Here is a 9,137-nt window from a genome sequence, read left to right as displayed (position 1 = left end):
CTGGGGACGTCTGTCCACTCTGGGAGTGCAAGGCTGGGTGGGGGCCTGTGGACAGGATCACTGATGTCGCTCTGTCTCAGCGTCTGCTTATTATCATGGCTGATGCCCTGATGGCCCTGGGACACAGAATGCAACTCAGCTCCTTGGGAGCCACACGGAGACTTGAAAGTTGCCCAGACTTGGCGATCTGAGCAGAGAGAGGGCTTCAGGCATGGCCGGATGCAGGCGTCATCAGCCACTTCGCTCTCCGCTGCCTTCAATCCCGGGCAGGACTTTGTGATGGCGAGGAACCAGCCCTTTGGCGCGCAGGATTACATAACGCTGCATCTGTGGGGCTGTGTGACACAGACTTCCAGTGGCAAGCTCTGAGAGAAGAGCGGCTTTGCTGCCATTCCTAGTCTTGCTCACTTTACCTTTTGCTCCTGAAACCCCAGGCGCCGGGGGAGCTCAGCTGCTCTGCAGAGACACACCCGGGTTTGGAGCTGCCCTTGGGACACACAAGGCTCTTCCTGTGAGACGGGCTGCCCCTTGGCGCCCCTGATTTTCCTCTGCAGAGAATTCTTACTTCCCATCTGCCAGGCAGTGTGTGTGTGTGGGGGGGGGCCTCCTGCAGCCACCCCGGGGGGCAAAGCAGGAGCATCTGTTATTTGGGGTTTCCAACATGGGGTGTGGCCTTGGCCAGTCAAGAAGCTCAGAGAAGCTTCCTGAGTGTTGGGCAGGAAATGAGATTTTCTCCTCTCCTTCCCACCTCTCTTCTCTTCTTCTCTCCTTCCCCCTTCTCTTCTTCTTCCTCTCTCGGCTCCTCCCTCTCTCAGCCCTGACTCCATACCATGAAGTTCTTCAGTAGTCGGGGCTGAAGGGACAGGTTTACCTGACATGGCTCAATCCCTGACACCCTCTCGGGTCCCCTGAGCACTGCCGGGAAGGATCCCTGAGCACAGAACCAGGAGTCAACCCTGAGCATTGCCGGGATTGTCCCCCAATAAGAAAGGTCTCGGGTAGAGATCCCCTGGATGACAGGACCAACAGAAGAATGTGGCAGCAGAGCAGGGATTGTCCTCTGAGCAGGAGGCCCGCAAGTCACCTTTTGCTCTCTGTTCCTTATGCCCACACCCACGCCCCTATAGACCCAGGCCAAAAGTTCCACCATGGATAATGGTGCCACCACTGGACTCGGTCTTTTGGACTGAGAGAACAGAACTGTATTCTCATGGTACTCTGGAGACCAAGAAGCTGGAGCCCGGGAGGTGCCTGCTGCCCCGACCACCCCCAAGCCTGCCCTTACCTGGGCTTCCATCCAGTGGGTCCGCCTCTCTCCTTCCTGCACCCACATCTTTGTGCCTCATGCCCCCTCTGCCTTTCTGTCTCTTATTAAGCACTTATATTTTTGTTCGTTTGTTTTTGTTTTGGAGCCAGTGATGCTCAAAGGTTATTCCTGGCTCCGTGCTCAGGAATTACTCCTGGCAGTGCTCAGGGCATCATAGGGGGTGCAGAGGACCCAACCTGGTTTGGTCCCCGTCCTGCTGTACTATCTCTCTGGCCCTTATAATTCTTTTAAAATGCATTCTAGGCTGGAGCAATAGTACAGCAGAGAGGGTGTTTGCTTTGCACACGGCCAACCGGGATTCAATCCCTGGCATCCCATATGGTCTTCTGAGCACTACCAGGAGTAATTCCTGAGCATTGCCAGGTGTGATCCAAAAAGAAAACTAATAATAATACAGTGTATTCTAATTAGGATTACATTTGCCCTCTTTTACATTATGAAAAGCACTTGCAAAGCTGAGCAAATGTCCAGTTATGAAGTTCAATTCCTTTTTCTTTGGTGAGGGGTCAAACCCAGTGGTACTTAGGGATGACTCCTAGCTCTGTGCTCGGGGATCACTCCTGGCAGCTCAGAGACCATATGGGATGCCAGGGAATGAACCCAGCTCGGGCCTGTGTGGGAAGCAAGCGCCTTACCCACTGTACTATCCCCCTGTTCCCTGAAGTTGTAATTCTGAGTGAAGGGAAATGGCCACCTGTCAGCATCTGTGGGAACACGTCGGTCATTTGAACCCGATCTATAATAAGTTATTATTCAGGCCCAGACACTGGTGCTGGAAGGTCACATGCCACGCAGCTACTGGCTCTGTCCTTCTGGCAGTTTTTGGAAGTGCCACTCCCTTCCCCTCCAAAGAGAGAGTTTATCTGTTCTGCAGGAGGACTTTGAAGTCAAACAGCCTCCATGCAAATTCCTTCCCTGTGTGCAATAGCTCCATGAACAAAGATGGGCAAAGATGAAACTGTGTCTACCTGGAACTAAAAAAAAAAATTGATGGTGTCTGCTTCTTGCAAACCTTAGGCAGCCCCGAGGAAGAAGGCACAGAGAACAGGAGCACAGTGCTCCTGCCCTGTATCTGTTAATATTGATGGTGATGATAAATGGCTACGATGTAGCACAGCATATTAGAATGAGTCTTCCTGTTAGTCACTTTGCTATTGACCGGCCTTATGTATACAAGTATTAGCTGCCCGAGAGGGGAACAAGATGTTTCTGTATAGCCGAATATTTAAAAAGATGGGTTGTTTTGGTCACCAGTTTGCTTTGACGAAGCATCCATCAGTTGCAATGATCTCTCCTTGTCAGCCCCCGGACGCCTCCCCTGTCTTTCTCTCTAAGTATCTGCCATTGGAGGTAGAGAACCACTGTAAATCCTAGAGATCCTTCATTCTGTCTGAAAACTTTCAAATCACACCACGGCGCTAGATTTGGGGGAGAGAGGGTTTAGGCTTGTGGACCCATCCCTTAGGGCCCTATAATGGCCACCTTGCAAACACAATTGACCATTTCTAATGGAGCAAGATATACATGTGCTGTGTGCTCTCGCCATTTCAGTCCAGTTTTGCCCTGTGAGAACAAGAATTCTGTGTCCATGCAAATAATAGCCTCGATGTGTGAAACCAGAGATGACTGAAATGTCGACCAAATGAAACTGTATGGTCATATACAATGAAATGCATTCAGCAATAAAAAGAACTCCCTGCTGAAACGTATGGTACCATGGAAAATTGAAATAAAAAAAAAGTTGGGGGCGGCTAGGGAATAGACGCAGAACGTAAAAGTACATTAGTCAGGGGCTGGAGTGATAGCACAGTGGGTAGGGCGTTTGCCTTGCATGCGGCCGACCCGGGTTTGATTCCCAGTATCCCATATGGTCCCCCAGCACTGCCAGGAGTAATTCCTGAGTGCAGAGCCAGGAATAACTCCTGTGCATCGCTGGGTGTGACCTGAAAAGAAAAAAAAAGTGCATAAGTCATTTATGAGTTAGATTAGGGTCTTGGTCTATAGGGACAAGAATAAGATCAGAGTTGCTTGGGGTTGAGGGAACAGGGATGGGAAGTCGTCAACACCACTAGCTTCCTGGGAAGGGGAACTGTTTGTGGTGGTGATCACAAGTCACTAAAGCTTGTTGAACTTAAAATCGATGCATTGTGGGGCAGAGCAATAGTACAGCAGGGAGAGCGTTTGCCTTGCATGTGGCCAACGCAGGTTTGATCCGTGGCATCCCATATGGTCCCCCGAGCACACCAGGAGTGATCCCTGAGTTCAGAGCCAGGAGTAAGCCTTGAGCATTAAGTTGATGCATTAAAAGGATTTTTTGGCAGGGGTTTGGTTGTTTTATCATTTTGTTTCTTAGACCACCCCCCAAACTTAAAAATTCCTGTATTCAGGAATTACTCCTCACTGGGATCCTGGGACCATACGAGGGGGGTCCAGGAATTGAACTCATTGTTCTGTTTCTCTTACCCCACATTGAAGGTTATTAACTGTTCGTACAATAAAATACCACAAAAATTTACCACCTTAGCCTTTGTGGCAGCAGTTTAGTTAAGTAAACCACAATGTCCTACAATCCAAGCACAGAAAACTTTGCACCTACCCCCAGGAACACTCCATATCTACTTTTCCCATCCAGTCCCTGGCAATCAACATTTTACTTTAGTCTCTGAATTTGACAACTCCAAATCTCTCAGAGAAGTGAAATCCTGCACAGTTGTCCTTCAATTGTGACTAATGCATCACACAGGCAAGAAGTTAGTAGGGGAAGCGAGGGGAGGGCATACTTAGGGCATCAGGGTTTAGGGTACAGGGTTTCCACACAGGGTACAGCATACGGCATTATACCTCAAACTGGTGTTTTTTTTTAAAGTCAAATTTTAAAAATCATGGATAGGGGGCTGGAGCGATAGCACAGCGGATAGGGCGTTTGCCTTGCACACGGGCGACCCGGGTTCGATTCCCAGCATCCCATATGGTCCCCGAGCACCGCCAGGAGTAATTTCTGAGTGCAGAGCCAGGAGTAACCCCTGAGCATCGCCGGGTGTGACCCATACAGCAAACAAAAACAAACAAAAATCATGGATAACAGAGGCCAATAGGCAAGATCCACAGGTGTCTGTTACAGGGTCCCAGGTAATGGGTGTCTGTTATAGGGTATCTTATAAGGGGTGTCTGTTACTGGGTGTCGATGCTATTAACGTTTTGCATGCTTGGGGGTCTGGTTGTTTGGGCGACAACAAAGATTTACGTACATAAGTGCTTGAGATTAAGGTCATTCATTATTCTGGGACTCAGTACTTTTTTCTCTTTCCTTTTAAGGGTTACTAAGGCAATCTTTCAGGATTTTCAGAGTTCGGACAGACATAGCCAATCAGGAGTGGTTCGTTGGTGACGTCATGTGTCGCCATGGCCTCAGTGGCTCCCTCTAGCGGGGTAAAAAGAGGCTTTTGACACTAAGCCAAGCCGCTCAGTTGACTCGCGTCGAGTTTGGGGGCTCCAGTGAATACAATACTCCTGCCGGCCCTGGCGATTCAAGTCTCTTTCCACGTCCACGAGGCCAGTACCCGTGGGAGAAATCCAGAAGGGGGAGAAATGCCGAGAGGGAGAGCAGAACTCCTTGGCATCCAGTCAAATGCAGGCCAGGCAGCCAATGAAAGGAGCGGATCCGACTGAAGCACGCAGGTGTCCAATTAGCTAGGGCAGAGTTACCATGACGACCCAAGTCCCGGGGCGCTTGTCAGTTTGGGGCGCGGAGGAGCTTAGCGCCCCCTGGCGTCTGGCGGGTCGAGGGCCAACAAACCCGGCCAAGCGTGCCGGTTGAAGGCAGCCAATGAGAGATCGACTGTTTGCGTGACGTCACCTGTTGCCAAGCGGGCTGCCAGGGAGCGTGAGCTCGCGCGTGAGTTCGAGTGAGCTCACGCGAGCCCGCGGCGCTCTAGCGCCAGCGGCCGTTGGCGCACATGCGCTCCTGGGTGGTCTCTCGCCCGCCCTCCAGGAGCGAGGGAGCTGGAAAAGGGCGGGAAAAGGGCATGAGGCGAGGCCGAAGGACTGATCGACGGACAGGACTGAAGGGGACTTCCTGTGCCAGAATATGCCCGAGGAGGGGATGTGGGCCCCTGAAAGACCGGGGGTGTCGAATGCCTCCAAAGAGAAGCATCCAGGAACAGAGGGGAAGAACAGGGACCCAGAGACATAGACCCCCTCAGTGCGAATCCGCAGAAGCCGGTCCTGAGATGAATGGGAAGAAGGTCAGAGCAGAGGAGAGAAGGAGTGATCGGGGATGCTCAGGGGAGCCCCAGGAGGCCACAAGACCCGATTCCTCCCAAGTCATAGGCGAATGTTGGGGTCCAAGAGAGAGAGGGAGGGGGTGGAGGGGCAGAAATAGAGACAGACGGGCTGGAGCCAAGGGCACAGTGGGAAGAGCCTGCACACAGCCGACCCAGGTTTGATCCCCAGCATTCCACATGGCCACCCACCCAGCACCGCCTGGAGTAATTCCTGAGTGCAGAGTCAAGAGTAACCTCTGAGCATCGCAGGGTGTGACCCCATAAAACAAAGAAACAGAGATGAAAGGAAGCAGAGGCAGAGAGAATGAGAGTGATCAAGGGACTTTCTGAGCAAGGAGACAGTGCTAGGGGGGTGCCAGAGAGAAATAGGGAGGCTTAGTCCTGGAGGTGGAAGACTCGGCTAGTATAGTGATCAAGGAATTAAGGGGGCAACTAAAGGATTCTGCAGGGCAAATGACAAAAGTAGGAAGGCAACTGAGGCGGAATTGGAGGTGACGGCAACAAAAGAGGACAAAGGCAGACCAGTCAAGGGCCAGGAAAAATATTGGTGGAGAGCGGGAGAGATGGCTCAGGGTACAGGTACTTGCTGTGCATGTGGCTGACTCTGATTTGATCCCTCACAGGTTCCCCTGGATACTACTAGGAGTGATCCTTGAGCACAGAGCCAGGAGTAAGCCCCTGAGCACTGTCCAGTGTGGCCCCATGCTCCCAAAAACAACAAAAAAGAATACCCGACGAGGAACCAGACAGGGGGACTGTCCCCAGAAGGGAAAGAGCGTGGTGAGCAGTGATAGAAAGAGGGCTGGTGTTGGAGTGCCAGGATATGGAGACTGAGGAAGAACTGCTGGCCAAGAGGAGGGTGACAGAAGGGCCTGTGAGGAAGGGGCTAGAGACCCAAGGCCAGGACAGAAGCAGAAACAGCAGAAAGGCAATAAAAGCGGTGTGAGGTGGCAGAGATGGTAAGTGGACCTCCTGGAGATGGGCTTCGGAAAAGGATCATGGGCCAGCCAGAAATGTGACTGAGGATAACAGAGGGACAAGGACCATGTTGGAGACCTCCAGGGACCAGGGCAGAGTGAGAACAGGGAAAGAGTCAGGCCAAGGAAGCTTGTGAGCCCAGTGGGAACCTGGGAGACCAGCTTACAGCGAAGGGGACACAGCTCCAGGACAGCCAGAGACCTGACTCTGGAAAGTGTTGGAAGCCGACAAGGTTGAGCACTTCCCATCAGACCACGTTGGTCAGTTGCCACCTGGATTTAGATCTGCATCTCTCTGACGATTAGTGATGTAGAGCACTTTTTCATGTGCCTTTTGGCCATTCATATCTCTTCCTTGGTAAAGTTTCTGTTCATTTCTTCGCCCCATTTTTTGATGGGGTTGGATGTTTTCTTCTTGTAGAGTTCAACGCCACCTGGATTTAGGATTGTATTTGCTTGGTTCAGTTTGGGTTTGGGACCAGGGATCACTCCTGACATGCTTAGGAGACCATATGATCGAACCCAGGTCAATCCTTCATGCAAGCAATCGCCCCACGTGCTGGATTATCTCTCAGCCCCATGGGTTTGTATTTTGAAGGGTCCCCATATAGATCCTTGGTTTGTATCCATGGCACAAAGAACCGTCCAGTTCTGTCTTTTGTTGTCATTCCACAAAGTACTTCGGAGTCGCCTGGAACCAGATACTCCTGTGGATACTGGGGAGACCACCTTTATGGAACAATGTTACAGGTATCCATGGAACTTCCAGCCAATTTGGTGGGATATCAAAGAGAGGTGGGGGTATGAAAAGCCATAGTACAGTGGGTAAGAAACTTCCAGGCATCCTATATGGTCCCCTGAGCACAAAACCGGAAGTAAGCCCAGAACATCTCGGGTGCATGTTCCCCCTCATATCACGCCCCCCCCCACCGCCTCCATCCCACCAAAACCAAAGTAATGTCAAAGAGTACCAAACACCAAGAAGAAAAGTTAAGCCAAGCTCAGCAGGTGGAATTCTGGGATTTGTTCGTATGACAGGCCAAGTTGATCCGGTCAGTCCAACCACGGAAACACTGAAAATGCTGCATCAACTTTTTTTTTTAATCCGAAGAACATTGAAGGTCTCACAAGATTTATCAGGCCATAACTGAAGGGAAATTGAGAGCCCAGAGAAGCAATCAGAGTGCTTTTACCCAGAGGGAATTTTACAATCCTGGCAAATTTGAACTTTTACTTTGATGGCTCCTTTGATGAGGGGAATAAAAATAAAAACTCAGAAGGTGGGGAGTCCACATTAGACTGGGAAATCAGCGACAATGCCTCCAGGGAGAAGGGGACGAGGTAGTTGGCGCCAGTTGTGAAACTCTAGGCCACTCCACAGCGGGCCAAAGGACCTCGGGCTGTGAATGGAGTTTCAAGTCTTGGCCTAGTAGTACTTCCAAGCTCTTGACAATAGCAAGCACAAGAGTTTTTATCTGCTGTATACAGACTCCATTTAATGGCCTGAAATAATTCCCGTAAACATGTTTCCAAGGAAAATCTAACTGCGGAGACCAGGTGCCAGGAGCAAAAAGCTCCATGAGACACCAGAAAGAGACCCACAAAATACTTGTGATATTGGAGTTAGCTGACAAATATAAAAATACTATATACTTTGTACAAAATTGCTATTCTATAAGGGAGACCAAGAAACTATAAAATATCACCTAGCTTTGCAAATGACAAAAGATTTCTGAAACTAGGCACTGGGGAAATGCTTAAAGGGCCGTGCATGCTTTGCATGTAGAAGCCCCTTCCTGGCACTGCATCATCTCCCAAACCTTTCTGGGAGAAACCTGAAAAAAACACAGTTCCAAAAAAATCTCAGAAACTAATTGTGTGATGCAACGGGATGACAGTGAAGTGACAATTGTGTGAATGGATTTACTTTTACACTGAACAGCTAGATAAAGAGCTAGAGACTTCACAGAACACCATGAAGAGACAGGGCAAAAAGTAAGTACAAATTCACAGACATGGAGAATTAGGAGAGGTTTGGCCCTCTATTCTGAATCTCCTGAAGAGAGGAGAGAGTGAATGTGACAAAAGAATATTTAGGGGGAAAATGATAATAAAATCCAAGAATTGATTTCTCAAAAAAGTCCAGTAAAATTGTCAGCAGTACTACTAAGAGTGAAAAGAGGGGGCTAGAGTGATAGCACTTCGGGTAGGGTGTTTGCCTTGCATGCAGCCGACCCGGGTTTGATTCCCAGCCTCCCATATGGTCCCCTGAGCACCACCAGGAGTAATTACTGAGTGCATGAGCCAGGAGTAAACCCTGTGCAATGCTGGGTGTGACCCCAAAAGAAAGAAAAAAAAGAGTGAAAAGAGAAAAAGGCATAGATAACCACTATTAGGAGTTAAACAGAGTATGGGGGCCAGAGCGATAGTACAGTGGGGAGGGTGCTCGATTTGCACATGGTCAAGCTGGATTTGATCTCTGGCCTCCGATATGGTCCCCTGAGCCTGCCAGTAGTAATTCCTGAGTGTATAGTCAGAAATAACCCATGA

The sequence above is a fragment of the Sorex araneus genome, chromosome 8 (assembly GCF_027595985.1).
Source record: "Sorex araneus isolate mSorAra2 chromosome 8, mSorAra2.pri, whole genome shotgun sequence".
Lineage (NCBI taxonomy): Eukaryota > Metazoa > Chordata > Mammalia > Eulipotyphla > Soricidae > Sorex > Sorex araneus.
The sequence above is the reverse complement of the archived record's forward strand: the minus strand, read 5'-3'. Positions refer to the sequence as shown.